We start from the raw sequence: 14,055 nt of genomic DNA, 5'->3' as shown, positions 1-14,055 counted from the left end.
AGCGACGCTTCTCATGGGTGGCCTCTTGGACCGACCTCCATCAACGTCACGCTGCCGCGATCTCATCCTCCACCGTCTACCACTTTTGCACAAAGGAGCCGCTATCAACTTCGCATAAGAGGCCTTGCGCACCGCTCAGCATTGGAGCCGGACAGCGCGTACTTGACAATCCGCAAGAAGAGAGTCAGTCGGACTACTCCCGCAACGGGAGCCCACCAACCACAAGTGTCTCGGACGGCTTTTCGGTGGCGCACCGACAGACTACTCGGAAACCGGGAAGGACGAAGCCCCGAGAGAACCTCAAGGCCGCGAATGCGTTCGAGTGCGGGATTATAACCCCGTCGTCCTTTTTGTTCCCGAAGTCTCCTTTCGCGCCATCGGCACGGCGCCTAATATCGCGCCCGACGAGCGAGCGTCAGACGTTCACCACGCCTTGAACGAAGCAAACGACATCCAGAGCCAGCGAGCTGCGGTTCCTCTCGTACTTCGCAGCAGCGCCGCCGTTCCCTTGGCAGCGGGCAGACCTTTCCCTCGGCCCGCGCTACAGACTCCGAGTCGTTCTTTTACTCCTTTTGCAAAAGAGCCCGCGAGCAGCGTTTCCGCTCGTACTTCGCAGCAGCGCCGCCGTTCCCTTGGCGGCGCGCAGGCCTTTCCCTCGGCCCGCGCTACCGACTCGAACGCAAAGAGCTTCGCAGCAGAGTTAGCGAGCAGCGTTTCCTCTCGTACTTCGCCGCAGCGCCGCCGTTCCCTTGGCGGCGCGCAGGCCACTGACTCGGCCCGCGCTACCGACTCTGCGCAACTCTCTGCAAAAGAGCCAGCGAGTAGCGTTTCCGCTCGTACTTCGCAGCAGCGCCGCCGTTCCCTTGGCGGCGCGCAGGCCTTCCCCTGAGCCTGCGCTACGGACTCTGACGCAAAAAAGAAGTAGCCGCAGCAGAGCTAGCGAGCCGCGTTTCCTCTCGTACTTCGCAGCAGCGCCGCCGTTCCCTTGGCGGCGGGCAGGCCTTTCCCTCGGCCCGCACCACAGACTCCGTGCGTCGCTTCGAAAAAGCGGATGAGTTCTTCGATAACCGAAAGCCCACCGTCATAGGTGCGTTACGCCGTTTGTACCCGCGGAAGCCGACCGTCCGACAATCCCTTGGTGACGGAGCTCCGCTGGGCGTAACAATTTGTGCAGAGAAGCGGCTTCAGAATCTCGCAACTCCGCGGTGAAAGGCCATCCCCCGCTTATAAGTGGGGGCGGCGCCGGGCGTGACAAGCACAGTCCGGTAATGATCCTTCCGCAGGTTCACCTACGGAAACCTTGTTACGACTTTTACTTCCTCTAAATGATCAAGTTTGGTCATCTTTCCAACAGACCGGCGCAACCGAAAGGCCGCGCCGGACATCGGTCCGAAGACCTCACTAAATCATTCAATCGGTAGTAGCGACGGGCGGTGTGTACAAAGGGCAGGGACGTAATCAACGCGAGCTTATGACTCGCGCTTACTGGGAATTCCTCGTTCAAGGGGAACAATTGCAAGCCCCTATCCCAATCACGAAAGAAGTTCCACGGGTTACCCAGTCTTTTCAGACAGGGATAAAGACACGCTGCTTCCTTCAGTGTAGCGCGCGTGCGGCCCCGGACATCTAAGGGCATCACAGACCTGTTATTGCTCTGTTTCGTGCGGCTAGGAGCCGCTTGTCCCTCTAAGAAGGTTGTAAGGTGCTGGGAACCCCGCACCTATTTAATAGGCTAGAGTCTCGTTCGTTATCGGAATTAACCAGACAAATCGCTCCACCAACTAAGAACGGCCATGCACCACCATCCACCGAATCAAGAAAGAGCTCTCAATCTGTCAATCCTCCCAGTGTCCGGGCCGGGTAAGTTTTCCCGTGTTGAGTCAAATTAAGCCGCAGGCTCCACTCCTGGTGGTGCCCTTCCGTCAATTCCTTTAAGTTTCAGCTTTGCAACCATACTTCCCCCGGAACCCAAATACTTTGGTTTCCCGGAAGCTGCCCGCCGAGTCATTTGAGTAACTCAGGCGGATCGCTGGTTGGCATCGTTTATGGTCAGAACTAGGGCGGTATCTGATCGCCTTCGAACCTCTGACTTTCGTTCTTGATCAAAGAAAACATTCTTGGCAAATGCTTTCGCAGTAGTTCGTCTTGCGACGGTCCAAGAATTTCACCTCTAGCGCCGCAATACGAATGCCCCCGTCTGTCCCTCTTAATCATTACCCCGTATTCCAAAAACCAACAGAACAGAAACAGGGTCTTGTTCTATTATTCCATGCAAGTTTATTCAGGCGACTCGCCTGCGTTGAGCACTCTAATTTTTTCAAAGTAAAAGCGCAGGCCACCTCGAGACGCACCAATGAAGGGCACCAAGAGAGGACCGGCATGATGTTCAGTACGAGCCGTCGCATCGGGTAGATGCACTACTCGTCTGGAACTGAGATCCAACTACGAGCTTTTTAACCGCAGCAGCTTTAGTATACGCTATTGGAGCTGGAATTACCGCGGCTGCTGGCACCAGACTTGCCCTCCAATTGATCCTCGTTAAAGGATTTAGAGTGTACTCATTTCAATTACGGGGCCTCAAAAGAGTCCCGTATTGTTATTTTTCGTCACTACCTCCCCGTGCCGGGAGTGGGTAATTTGCGCGCCTGCTGCCTTCCTTGGATGTGGTAGCCGTTTCTCAGGCTCCCTCTCCGGAATCGAACCCTGATTCTCCGTTACCCGTAACAACCATGGTAGGCAAGTAACCTACCATCGAAAGTTGATAAGGCAGACACTTGAAAGAAACGTCGCCGGCTCATGGCCATGCGATCAGCACAAAGTTATCCAGAGTCACCACAGAGTACGGGCAGAACCCGATGGGTCTTGGTCTAATAAAAGCGCCCGTCAGCCAAAGGCCTTCAGGCTCAATGCATGTATTAGCTCTAGAATTGCCACAGTTGTCCAAGTAGAAAGAAACGATCTAAGGAACCATAACTGATTTAATGAGCCATTCGCGGTTTCGCCTTATTTCGGCATGTACTTAGACATGCATGGCTTAATCTTTGAGACAAGCATATGATTACTGGCAGGATCAACCAGGTAGATGCATAGGCAATACCCCGCCACGGGTGCCTTTGTCGCAGCGCTTTCGAGGCCGCCTTTAGGCGCCCCAGCGCGCGACGCATCTTATTTTGTGCGTCGTTCGAGCTCGCTGCGACGTCCGCCCCGTGGGGCCGGATCTCGTCGCGCGGCAAGAGAGCACGTGCCTTTGGGCAGAAACATTTGTAACGCGCTCACCGGTGCGCACGCGGCACGAGGCCGTGGCGTTCGTGCACCGGACGGCGCTTGCTGCGTTGCCGATACGGCCAAGCCGCCAGACGACGGGACACGCCCGCGTCTTCGGCGCACTTGCTCGGAATCGAGTTCCGGACAGCACGGAACACACCTCAAAACACAGTGGAAACAGCGTCGTCCGACAACCAGCCCCCATCGCAGACGCGGATGAGGCTGCAGACGAATGCCGTGGGGTCGAGACAGCGTGTTGGTCCGCCGCCTCTACACCCCCATATAATAGCAGCGATAAATGCCCAGACCTTCCTGGGTAAACGACTGGCCGTACTCGAGGAAAATCCGCCGTAAAGTAGACGGCGAATCGTGCGCGCACGTCGCGCGCTCGGCGCCCGCAATCGTACTCGAGAAATGATCACCGAGAACGTGAGCCCTTCAATGCAAAACAGTCCCACAGTGGTGCGTCTCGCCGGCCGTACACGAACACCCTGCCGCGCCGCAGCGGCCGCGAACGAGCGGCCCTGCTCGAAACGGCTTCGCCCCAGAAGGCACTGAATCGTCCGCGACCTACGACGGCACATCGCGGCGCCCCGACCGCGGCCGTACTCGTGGACTATGCTGCGCGGGCCTGCTCGAAAGGGCAGCGCAGGCAGAAAGCGCTGGCTCTTGCGCGACCTACAACGGCGCGCCGCCCCGACCGCGGCCGTACTCGTGGACTAAGCTGCACGCGAACGGGCCTGCTCGAAAGGGCTGCGCCGCAGAAAGCGCTGGCTCGTGCGCGACCTGCAACGGCGCGCCGCGGCGCCCCGACCGCGGCCGTACTCGTGGAATATGGTGCACGCGCGCGGACCTGCTCGAAAGGGCTGCGCCGCAGAAAGCGCCGAATCGTGCGCAACCGACAACGGCGCGCTGCGGCACCCCGCCGGTGCCCGTAGTCGTGGACTCTGCCGCCGGCGCGCGCGGGGCGGTGACGCGCTCACCCAACTTTGGTCGAAGTCGAGCAATGCTCGTTTATGAACCCCTAGCTGTGCAGCCGCTCTCATTCCGAGATTGCGAAATCTTGTCGTTTCGCGGCCGGCTGGGTGCGCAAAACAGCTTTTGGACTTTGCCGTTCGAGCGCGCGCTTCAAAATGTCTTGGTTGCCTGAGCCACTAGGGCCCTATATATATGCAGCGATAAATACCCAGACCTACTTGGGTCTTTTTGCGCGTCTGCCGGGGCGAAGTTCGGCTTTGCCGCACGGCGCGTTACTTTGAAATCGAGCTTACGGATGCGTCTCGTGCCCTTGGAATTCACCACACGGCACTAATCGAAAGGGATTAGTCGCACGCGAAAAAGGTTCACCTTGCGAAAAGTTTGTTGAACACAAAATAAAAAAATCAAGTTTTGCTCGCGCCATCTCCCCCGCAATAATTTGTGAGGTCCCGCTTTTGTTGTTTCTACAGCGGTCGCTAGCTGTTTGTCTCTGTACCAGTGTTGTAAAGAGGAAAAAAAAAAACAAAAAAAAAACGAGGGCTGTAGATTTTCAGGTGACTTGAAAATTCATTCATTAAATCGTTTTTATCATGCCAACATTTGAGAGCCATAATATTAATGGCATTTTATAATATTTCCTATTTAAAAAATATAATAAAAGAAATTGTTTATAGGGCCTTCGAAAGCAATTCGCTTTCAAATGTGATGCAGCATGTAAAAATTACTCTGAGATGTACCACGGGAAGCTGTTCAAAACTGCATAGCGGCTTTGCCCCAGTGCACCTTGGCGCTTCTTCCTCGTTGGAGCTCGTTGCGACTAAAAAAGCGGCGCGAAAGCTGTTGCAGCAAACGCGTACCATTCGTCCGCGTCAAGTCGCAATCGGGGGACGAGTCGTCGCAAAAGCGTAGCGCGGAAAAGCCGACTAAAACCAGCCTAATCTTGCGAACGGGACCAATTTTCACGTCCTTTTAATATCTTTCACGCGTTGAAATAGATTTGTGTAGATTTTTAAACGCTTGCAGCAATAATATGGCATCGAACCTGTCATGCTCGTCGCTAGTTCACGCACGGCGAGAGGGGAAATTTTGTTACTCCCGTCGTTTACCCGCGTTTTCTCAAAGCCTGTTTACTACTGAAACCGGACCACAAGTCGCCTAGTGTGGGAGGAGAACTGTGAAGGGAGTAGAACTGCCTCTCCACACACACACACGCAGAGAGAAAAAGCATTTTCACTGTATACAAAAACTGTTGCGATTGCCACTTGTCACCAATTCCGCACATACAATAAAGTTGTTAAAAAAAAAATACGCCCCTGGCCAGCATCCCAGTAAATGTGCATATCGTAAGAAATTTAGCATTGGAATTAAAAAGCACGGATTTATTTACGAGCCGGCAAGGTTCGCTCCACAGTTCTTCTTAAGTTTCCAGTCTCACCGCATGTTAAACAGCGGTCGCTTAATTAGTCCTAAGAGCAGAAACTTGGCTGTTGAGTGTCCAGCGCTGCGTAAAAATACAGTGAAGGAAATTGTTTATTGGGGCCTTCGAAATCAGTTCGCATTGAACCGTCAAGAAGGGTGTAAATAATACTCTGGGACGTACTGCGGGCCGCTTTTCCAAACCGCGTCTGCCGGGGCGAAATCGCGTAGGGAGATAGAGCGGCTTTGCCGCAGCACACCTGGCCATTTCTTTCTCTATGGAGCTCGTTGCGACTAAAAAAAAAAAGGCGCCAGAGCTATTGTAGCAAACGCGTACGATTCGTCCGCGTCAAGTCTCGATCGGGGGACGCAAAAGCGTCGCAAAAGCGTAGCGCGGAAAAGCCGACTTAAAGCAGCCTAATATTGCGAATGGGACCAATTTTCACGTTCTTTTAATATTTCTTCACGCGTTGAATTCGATTTGCGTAATTTTTAAACGCTTGCAGCAATAATATGGCATCGAACCTGTCATGCTCGTCGCTAGTTCACGTACGGCGAGAGGGGAAATTTTGTTACTCCCGTCGTTTACCCGCGTTTTCTCAAAGCCTGTTTACTACTGAAATCGGACCACAAGTCGCCTAGTGTGGGAGGAGAACTGTGAAGGGAGTAGAACTGCCTCTCCACACACACACACGCAGAGAGAAAAAGCATTTTCACTGTATACAAAAACTGTTGCGATTGCCACTTGTCACCAATTCCGCACATACGAATAAAGTTGTTAAAAAAAAAAATACGCCCCTGGCCAGCATCCCAGTAAATGTGCATATCGTAAGAAATTTAGCATTGGAATTAAAAAGCACGGATTTATTTACGAGCCGGCAAGGTTCGCTCCACAGTTCTTTCTTCTTATGTTTCCAGTCTCACCGCATGTTAAACAGCGGTCGCTTAACTAGTCCTGAGAGCAAAAACTTGGCTGTTGAGTGTCCAGCGCTGCATTAAAATACAATAAAATAAATTGTTTATTGGGGCCTTCGAAATCAGTTCGGATTGAAACGTCAGGAAGGGTGTAAATAATACTCTGGGACGTACTGCGGGCCGCTTTTCCAAACCGCGTCTGCCGGGGCGATATCGCGTAGGGAGATAGAGCGGCTTTGCCGCAGCACACCTTGCCATTTCTTTCTCTACGGAGCTCGTTGCGACTAAAAAAAAGGCGCCAGAGCTATTGTATGTAGCAAACGCGTACGATTCGTCCGCGTCAAGTCTCGATCGGGGGACGCAAAAGCGTCGCAAAAGCGTAGCGCGGAAAAGCCGACTTAAAGCAGCCTAATATTGCGAACGGGACCAATTTTCACGTTCTTTTAATATTTCTTCACGCGTTGAATTCGATTTGCGTAATTTTTAAACGCTTGCAGCAATAATATGGCATCGAACCTGTCATGCTCGTCGCTAGTTCACGTACGGCGAGAGGGGAAATTTTGTTACTCCCGTCGTTTACCCGCGTTTTCTCAAAGCCTGTTTACCACTGAAATCGGACCACAAGTCGCCTAGTGTGGGAGGAGAACTGTGAAGGGAGTAGAACTGCCTCTCCACACACACACACGCAGAGAGAAAAAGCATTTTCACTGTATACAAAAACTGTTGCGATTGCCACTTGTCACCAATTCCGCACATACAATAAAGTTGTTAAAAAAAAAATACGCCCCTGGCCAGCATCCCAGTAAATGTGCATATCGTAAGAAATTTAGCATTGGAATTAAAAAGCACGGATTTATTTACGAGCCGGCAAGGTTCGCTCCACAGTTCTTCTTAAGTTTCCAGTCTCACCGCATGTTAAACAGCGGTCGCTTAATTAGTCCTAAGAGCAGAAACTTGGCTGTTGAGTGTCCAGCGCTGCGTAAAAATACAGTGAAGGAAATTGTTTATTGGGGCCTTCGAAATCAGTTCGCATTGAACCGTCAAGAAGGGTGTAAATAATACTCTGGGACGTACTGCGGGCCGCTTTTCCAAACCGCGTCTGCCGGGGCGAAATCGCGTAGGGAGATAGAGCGGCTTTGCCGCAGCACACCTGGCCATTTCTTTCTCTATGGAGCTCGTTGCGACTAAAAAAAAAAAGGCGCCAGAGCTATTGTAGCAAACGCGTACGATTCGTCCGCGTCAAGTCTCGATCGGGGGACGCAAAAGCGTCGCAAAAGCGTAGCGCGGAAAAGCCGACTTAAAGCAGCCTAATATTGCGAATGGGACCAATTTTCACGTTCTTTTAATATTTCTTCACGCGTTGAATTCGATTTGCGTAATTTTTAAACGCTTGCAGCAATAATATGGCATCGAACCTGTCATGCTCGTCGCTAGTTCACGTACGGCGAGAGGGGAAATTTTGTTACTCCCGTCGTTTACCCGCGTTTTCTCAAAGCCTGTTTACTACTGAAATCGGACCACAAGTCGCCTAGTGTGGGAGGAGAACTGTGAAGGGAGTAGAACTGCCTCTCCACACACACACACGCAGAGAGAAAAAGCATTTTCACTGTATACAAAAACTGTTGCGATTGCCACTTGTCACCAATTCCGCACATACGAATAAAGTTGTTAAAAAAAAAAATACGCCCCTGGCCAGCATCCCAGTAAATGTGCATATCGTAAGAAATTTAGCATTGGAATTAAAAAGCACGGATTTATTTACGAGCCGGCAAGGTTCGCTCCACAGTTCTTTCTTCTTATGTTTCCAGTCTCACCGCATGTTAAACAGCGGTCGCTTAACTAGTCCTGAGAGCAAAAACTTGGCTGTTGAGTGTCCAGCGCTGCATTAAAATACAATAAAATAAATTGTTTATTGGGGCCTTCGAAATCAGTTCGGATTGAAACGTCAGGAAGGGTGTAAATAATACTCTGGGACGTACTGCGGGCCGCTTTTCCAAACCGCGTCTGCCGGGGCGATATCGCGTAGGGAGATAGAGCGGCTTTGCCGCAGCACACCTTGCCATTTCTTTCTCTACGGAGCTCGTTGCGACTAAAAAAAAAGGCGCCAGAGCTATTGTATGTAGCAAACGCGTACGATTCGTCCGCGTCAAGTCTCGATCGGGGGACGCAAAAGCGTCGCAAAAGCGTAGCGCGGAAAAGCCGACTTAAAGCAGCCTAATATTGCGAACGGGACCAATTTTCACGTTCTTTTAATATTTCTTCACGCGTTGAATTCGATTTGCGTAATTTTTAAACGCTTGCAGCAATAATATGGCATCGAACCTGTCATGCTCGTCGCTAGTTCACGTACGGCGAGAGGGGAAATTTTGTTACTCCCGTCGTTTACCCGCGTTTTCTCAAAGCCTGTTTACTACTGAAATCGGACCACAAGTCGCCTAGTGTGGGAGGAGAACTGTGAAGGGAGTAGAACTGCCTCTCCACACACACACACGCAGAGAGAAAAAGCATTTTCACTGTATACAAAAACTGTTGCGATTGCCACTTGTCACCAATTCCGCACATACGAATAAAGTTGTTAAAAAAAAAAAAATACGCCCCTGGCCAGCATCCCAGTAAATGTGCATATCGTAAGAAATTTAGCATTGGAATTAAAAAGCACGGATTTATTTACGAGCCGGCAAGGTTCGCTCCACAGTTCTTTCTTCTTAAGTTTCCAGTCTCACCGCATGTTAAACAGCGGTCGCTTAACTAGTCCTGAGAGCAAAAACTTGGCTGTTGAGTGTCCAGCGCTGCATTAAAATACAATAAAATAAATTGTTTATTGGGGCCTTCGAAATCAGTTCGGATTGAAACGTCAGGAAGGGTGTAAATAATACTCTGGGACGTACTGCGGGCCGCTTTTCCAAACCGCGTCTGCCGGGGCGATATCGCGTAGGGAGATAGAGCGGCTTTGCCGCAGCACACCTTGCCATTTCTTTCTCTACGGAGCTCGTTGCGACTAAAAAAAAGGCGCCAGAGCTATTGTATGTAGCAAACGCGTACGATTCGTCCGCGTCAAGTCTCGATCGGGGGACGCAAAAGCGTCGCAAAAGCGTAGCGCGGAAAAGCCGACTTAAAGCAGCCTAATATTGCGAACGGGACCAATTTTCACGTTCTTTTAATATTTCTTCACGCGTTGAATTCGATTTGCGTAATTTTTAAACGCTTGCAGCAATAATATGGCATCGAACCTGTCATGCTCGTCGCTAGTTCACGTACGGCGAGAGGGGAAATTTTGTTACTCCCGTCGTTTACCCGCGTTTTCTCAAAGCCTGTTTACCACTGAAATCGGACCACAAGTCGCCTAGTGTGGGAGGAGAACTGTGAAGGGAGTAGAACTGCCTCTCCACACACACACACGCAGAGAGAAAAAGCATTTTCACTGTATACAAAAACTGTTGCGATTGCCACTTGTCACCAATTCCGCACATACAATAAAGTTGTTAAAAAAAAAATACGCCCCTGGCCAGCATCCCAGTAAATGTGCATATCGTAAGAAATTTAGCATTGGAATTAAAAAGCACGGATTTATTTACGAGCCGGCAAGGTTCGCTCCACAGTTCTTTCTTCTTAAGTTTCCAGTCTCACCGCATGTTAAACAGCGGTCGCTTAATTAGTCCTAAGAGCAGAAACTTGGCTGTTGAGTGTCCAGCGCTGCATTAAAATACAATAAAATAAATTGTTTATTGGGGCCTTCGAAATCAGTTCGGATTGAAACGTCAGGAAGGGTGTAAATAATACTCTGGGACGTACTGCGGGCCGCTTTTCCAAACCGCGTCTGCCGGGGCGATATCGCGTAGGGAGATAGAGCGGCTTTGCCGCAGCACACCTTGCCATTTCTTTCTCTACGGAGCTCGTTGCGACTAAAAAAAAGGCGCCAGAGCTATTGTATGTAGCAAACGCGTACGATTCGTCCGCGTCAAGTCTCGATCGGGGGACGCAAAAGCGTCGCAAAAGCGTAGCGCGGAAAAGCCGACTTAAAGCAGCCTAATATTGCGAACGGGACCAATTTTCACGTTCTTTTAATATTTCTTCACGCGTTGAATTCGATTTGCGTAATTTTTAAACGCTTGCAGCAATAATATGGCATCGAACCTGTCATGCTCGTCGCTAGTTCACGTACGGCGAGAGGGGAAATTTTGTTACTCCCGTCGTTTACCCGCGTTTTCTCAAAGCCTGTTTACCACTGAAATCGGACCACAAGTCGCCTAGTGTGGGAGGAGAACTGTGAAGGGAGTAGAACTGCCTCTCCACACACACACACGCAGAGAGAAAAAGCATTTTCACTGTATACAAAAACTGTTGCGATTGCCACTTGTCACCGATTCCGCACATACAATAAGGTTGTTAAAAAAAAAAAAATACGCCCCTGGCCAGCATCCCAGTAAATGTGCATATCGTAAGAAATTTAGCATTGGAATTAAAAAGCACGGATTTATTTACGAGCAGGCAAGGTTCACTCCACAGTTACACATCGGTAATTTTCTTAAGTTTCCAGTCTCACCGCATGTTAAGCATGCGGTCGCTTAATTATTTCTCAGAGCAGAAACTCGGCTGTTGAGTGTCCAGCGATGCGTAAAAATACAATGAAGGAAATTGTTTATTGGGGCCATCGAAATCAATTCGCATTGAAACGTCAAGAAGGGTGTAAATAATACTCTGGGACAAACTGCGGGCCGCTTTTCCAAACCGCGTCTGCCGGGGCGATATCGCGTAGGGAGATAGAGCGGCTTTGCCGCAGCACACCTTGCCATTTCTTTCTCTATGGAGCTCGTTGCGACTAAAAAAAAGGCGCCAGAGCTATTGTAGCAAACGCGTACCATTCGTCCGCGTCAAGTCTCGATCGGGGGACGAGTCGTCGCAAAAGTGTAGCGCGGAAAAGCCGACTTAAAGCAGCCTAATCTTGCGAATGGGACCAATTTTCACGCCCTTTTAATATTTCTTCACGCGTTGAATTAGATTTGCGTAATTTTTAAACGCTTGCAGCATTAAAATGGCATCGAAGTTTTCATGCTCGTCGCTAGTTCACGTACGGCGAGAGGGGAAATTTTGTTACTCCCGTCATTTATCCGCGTTTTCTCAAAGCCTGTTTACCACTGAAATCGGACCACAAGTCGCCTAGTGTGGGAGGAGAACTGTGAAGCGAGTAGAACTGCCTCTCGACACACACACACACACACACACACACACACACGCACGCACACACACACACACACACACACACACACACACACACACACACACACACACACACACACACACACACACACACACACACAGAGACAGAGAGAGAAAAAGCATTTTCAATGTATACAAGAACTGTTGCGATTGCCACTTGGCACCAATTCCGCACATACGAATAAAGTTGTTAAAAAAAAAATACGCCCCTGGCCAGCATCCCAGTAAATGCGTAAATCGTAAGAAATTTAGCATTGGAATTAAAAAGCACGGATTTATTTACGAGCCGGCAAGGTTCGCTCCACAGTTCTTTCTTCTTAAGTTTCCAGTCTCACGGCATGTTAAACAGCGGTCGCTTAATTAGTCCTAAGAGCAGAAACTTGGCTGTTGAGTGTCCAGCGCTGCGTAAAAATACGGTGAAGGAAATTGTTTATTGGGGCCTTCGAAATCAGTTCGCATTGAACCGTCAAGAAGGGTGTAAATAATACTCTGGGACGTACTGCGGGCCGCTTTTCCAAACCGCGTCTGCCGGGGCGAAATCGCGTAGGGAGATAGAGCGGCTTTTCCGCAGCACACCTTGCCATTTCTTTCTCTATGGAGCTCGTTGCGACTAAAAAAAAGGCGCCAGAGCTATTGTAGCAAACGCGTACCATTCGTCCGCGTCAAGTCTCGATCGGGGGACGAGTCGTCGCAAAAGTGTAGCGCGGAAAAGCCGACTTAAAGCAGCCTAATCTTGCGAATGGGACCAATTTTCACGCCCTTTTAATATTTCTTCACGCGTTGAATTAGATTTGCGTAATTTTTAAACGCTTGCAGCATTAAAATGGCATCGAACATTTCATGCTCGTCGCTAGTTCACCTACGGCTAGAGGGAAAATGTTACTCCCGTCGTTTACCCGCGTTTTCTCAAAGCCTGTTTACCCCTGAAATCGGACCACAAGTCGCCTAGTGTGGGAGGAGAGCTGTGAAGGGCGTAGAACTGCCTCTCGACACACACACACACACACACACACACACACACACGCACACACACACACACACACACACACACACACACACACACACACACACACACACACACACACACACAGACAGAGAGAGAAAAAGCATTTTCTATGTATACAAGAACTGTTGCGATTGCCACTTGTCACCAATTCCGCACATACGAATAAAGTTGTTAAAAAAAAAATACGCCCCTGGCCAGCATCCCAGTAAATGCGTAAATCGTAAGAAATTTAGCATTGGAATTAAAAAGCACGGATTTATTTACGAGCCGGCAAGGTTCGCTCCACAGTTCTTTCTTCTTAAGTTTCCAGTCTCACCGCATGTTAAACAGCGGTCGCTTAATTAGTCCTAAGAGCAGAAACTTGGCTGTTGAGTGTCCAGCGCTGCGTAAAAATACAGTGAAGGAAATTGTTTATTGGGGCCTTCGAAATCAGTTCGCATTGAACCGTCAAGAAGGGTGTAAATAATACTCTGGGACGTACTGCGGGCCGCTTTTCCAAACCGCGTCTGCCGGGGCGAAATCGCGTAGGGAGATAGAGCGGCTTTTCCGCAGCACACCTTGCCATTTGTTTCTCCATGGAGCTCGTTGCGACTAAAAAAGGGACGCGAAAGCTGTTGTAGCAAACGCGTACCGTTCGTCAGCGTCAAGTCTCGATCGGGGGACGAGTCGTCACAAAAGCACAGCGCGGAAAAGCCCAAGAAAAGCGGCCTAGCATTGCAAATTGGACCAATTTTCACGTCCTTTTAATATTTCTTCACGCGTTGAATTAGATTTGGGTAGATTTTTAAACGCTGGCAGCATTAAAATGGCATCGAACATTTCATGCTCGTCGCTAGTTCACCTACGGCTAGAGGGAAAATGTTGTTACTCCCGTCGTTTACCCGCGTTTTCTCAAAGCCTGTTTACCCCTGAAATCGGACCACAAGTCGCCTAGTGTGGGAGGAGAGCTGTGAAGGGCGTAGAACTGCCTCTCGATACACACACACACACACACACACACACACACACACACAAACACACACACAGAAAAAGCATTTTCAATGTATACAAGAACTGTTGCGATTGCCACTTGTCACCAATTCCGCACATACGAATAAAGTTGTCAAAAAAAAAATAAAAAAATACGCCCCTGGCCAGCATCCCAGTAAATGTGTATATCGTAAGAAATTTAGCATTGGAATTAAAAAACACGAATTTATTTACGAGCCGGCAAGGTTCACTCCACAGTTACACATCCGTAATTTTCTTAAGTTTCCAGT

General features: G+C 49.8%; 1 non-coding gene across 1 annotated transcript; it reads right to left on the bottom strand.

Annotated features, from left to right (window-relative positions):
• Positions 1-1,266: 1,266 nt before the first annotated feature.
• Positions 1,267-3,081, bottom strand: LOC146170599 (small subunit ribosomal RNA). The gene has a single exon (XR_014703173.1). It is a non-coding gene; the product is annotated as a small subunit ribosomal RNA (ribosomal RNA).
• Positions 3,082-14,055: the final 10,974 nt, after the last annotated feature.

The sequence above is a fragment of the Amblyomma maculatum genome, unplaced genomic scaffold (assembly GCF_055883805.1).
Source record: "Amblyomma maculatum isolate TAMU_Amacu unplaced genomic scaffold, ASM5588380v1 scaffold_146, whole genome shotgun sequence".
In the NCBI taxonomy this organism is placed as follows: Eukaryota; Metazoa; Arthropoda; class Arachnida; order Ixodida; family Ixodidae; genus Amblyomma; species Amblyomma maculatum.
The sequence above is the reverse complement of the archived record's forward strand: the minus strand, read 5'-3'. Positions and strand labels throughout refer to the sequence as shown.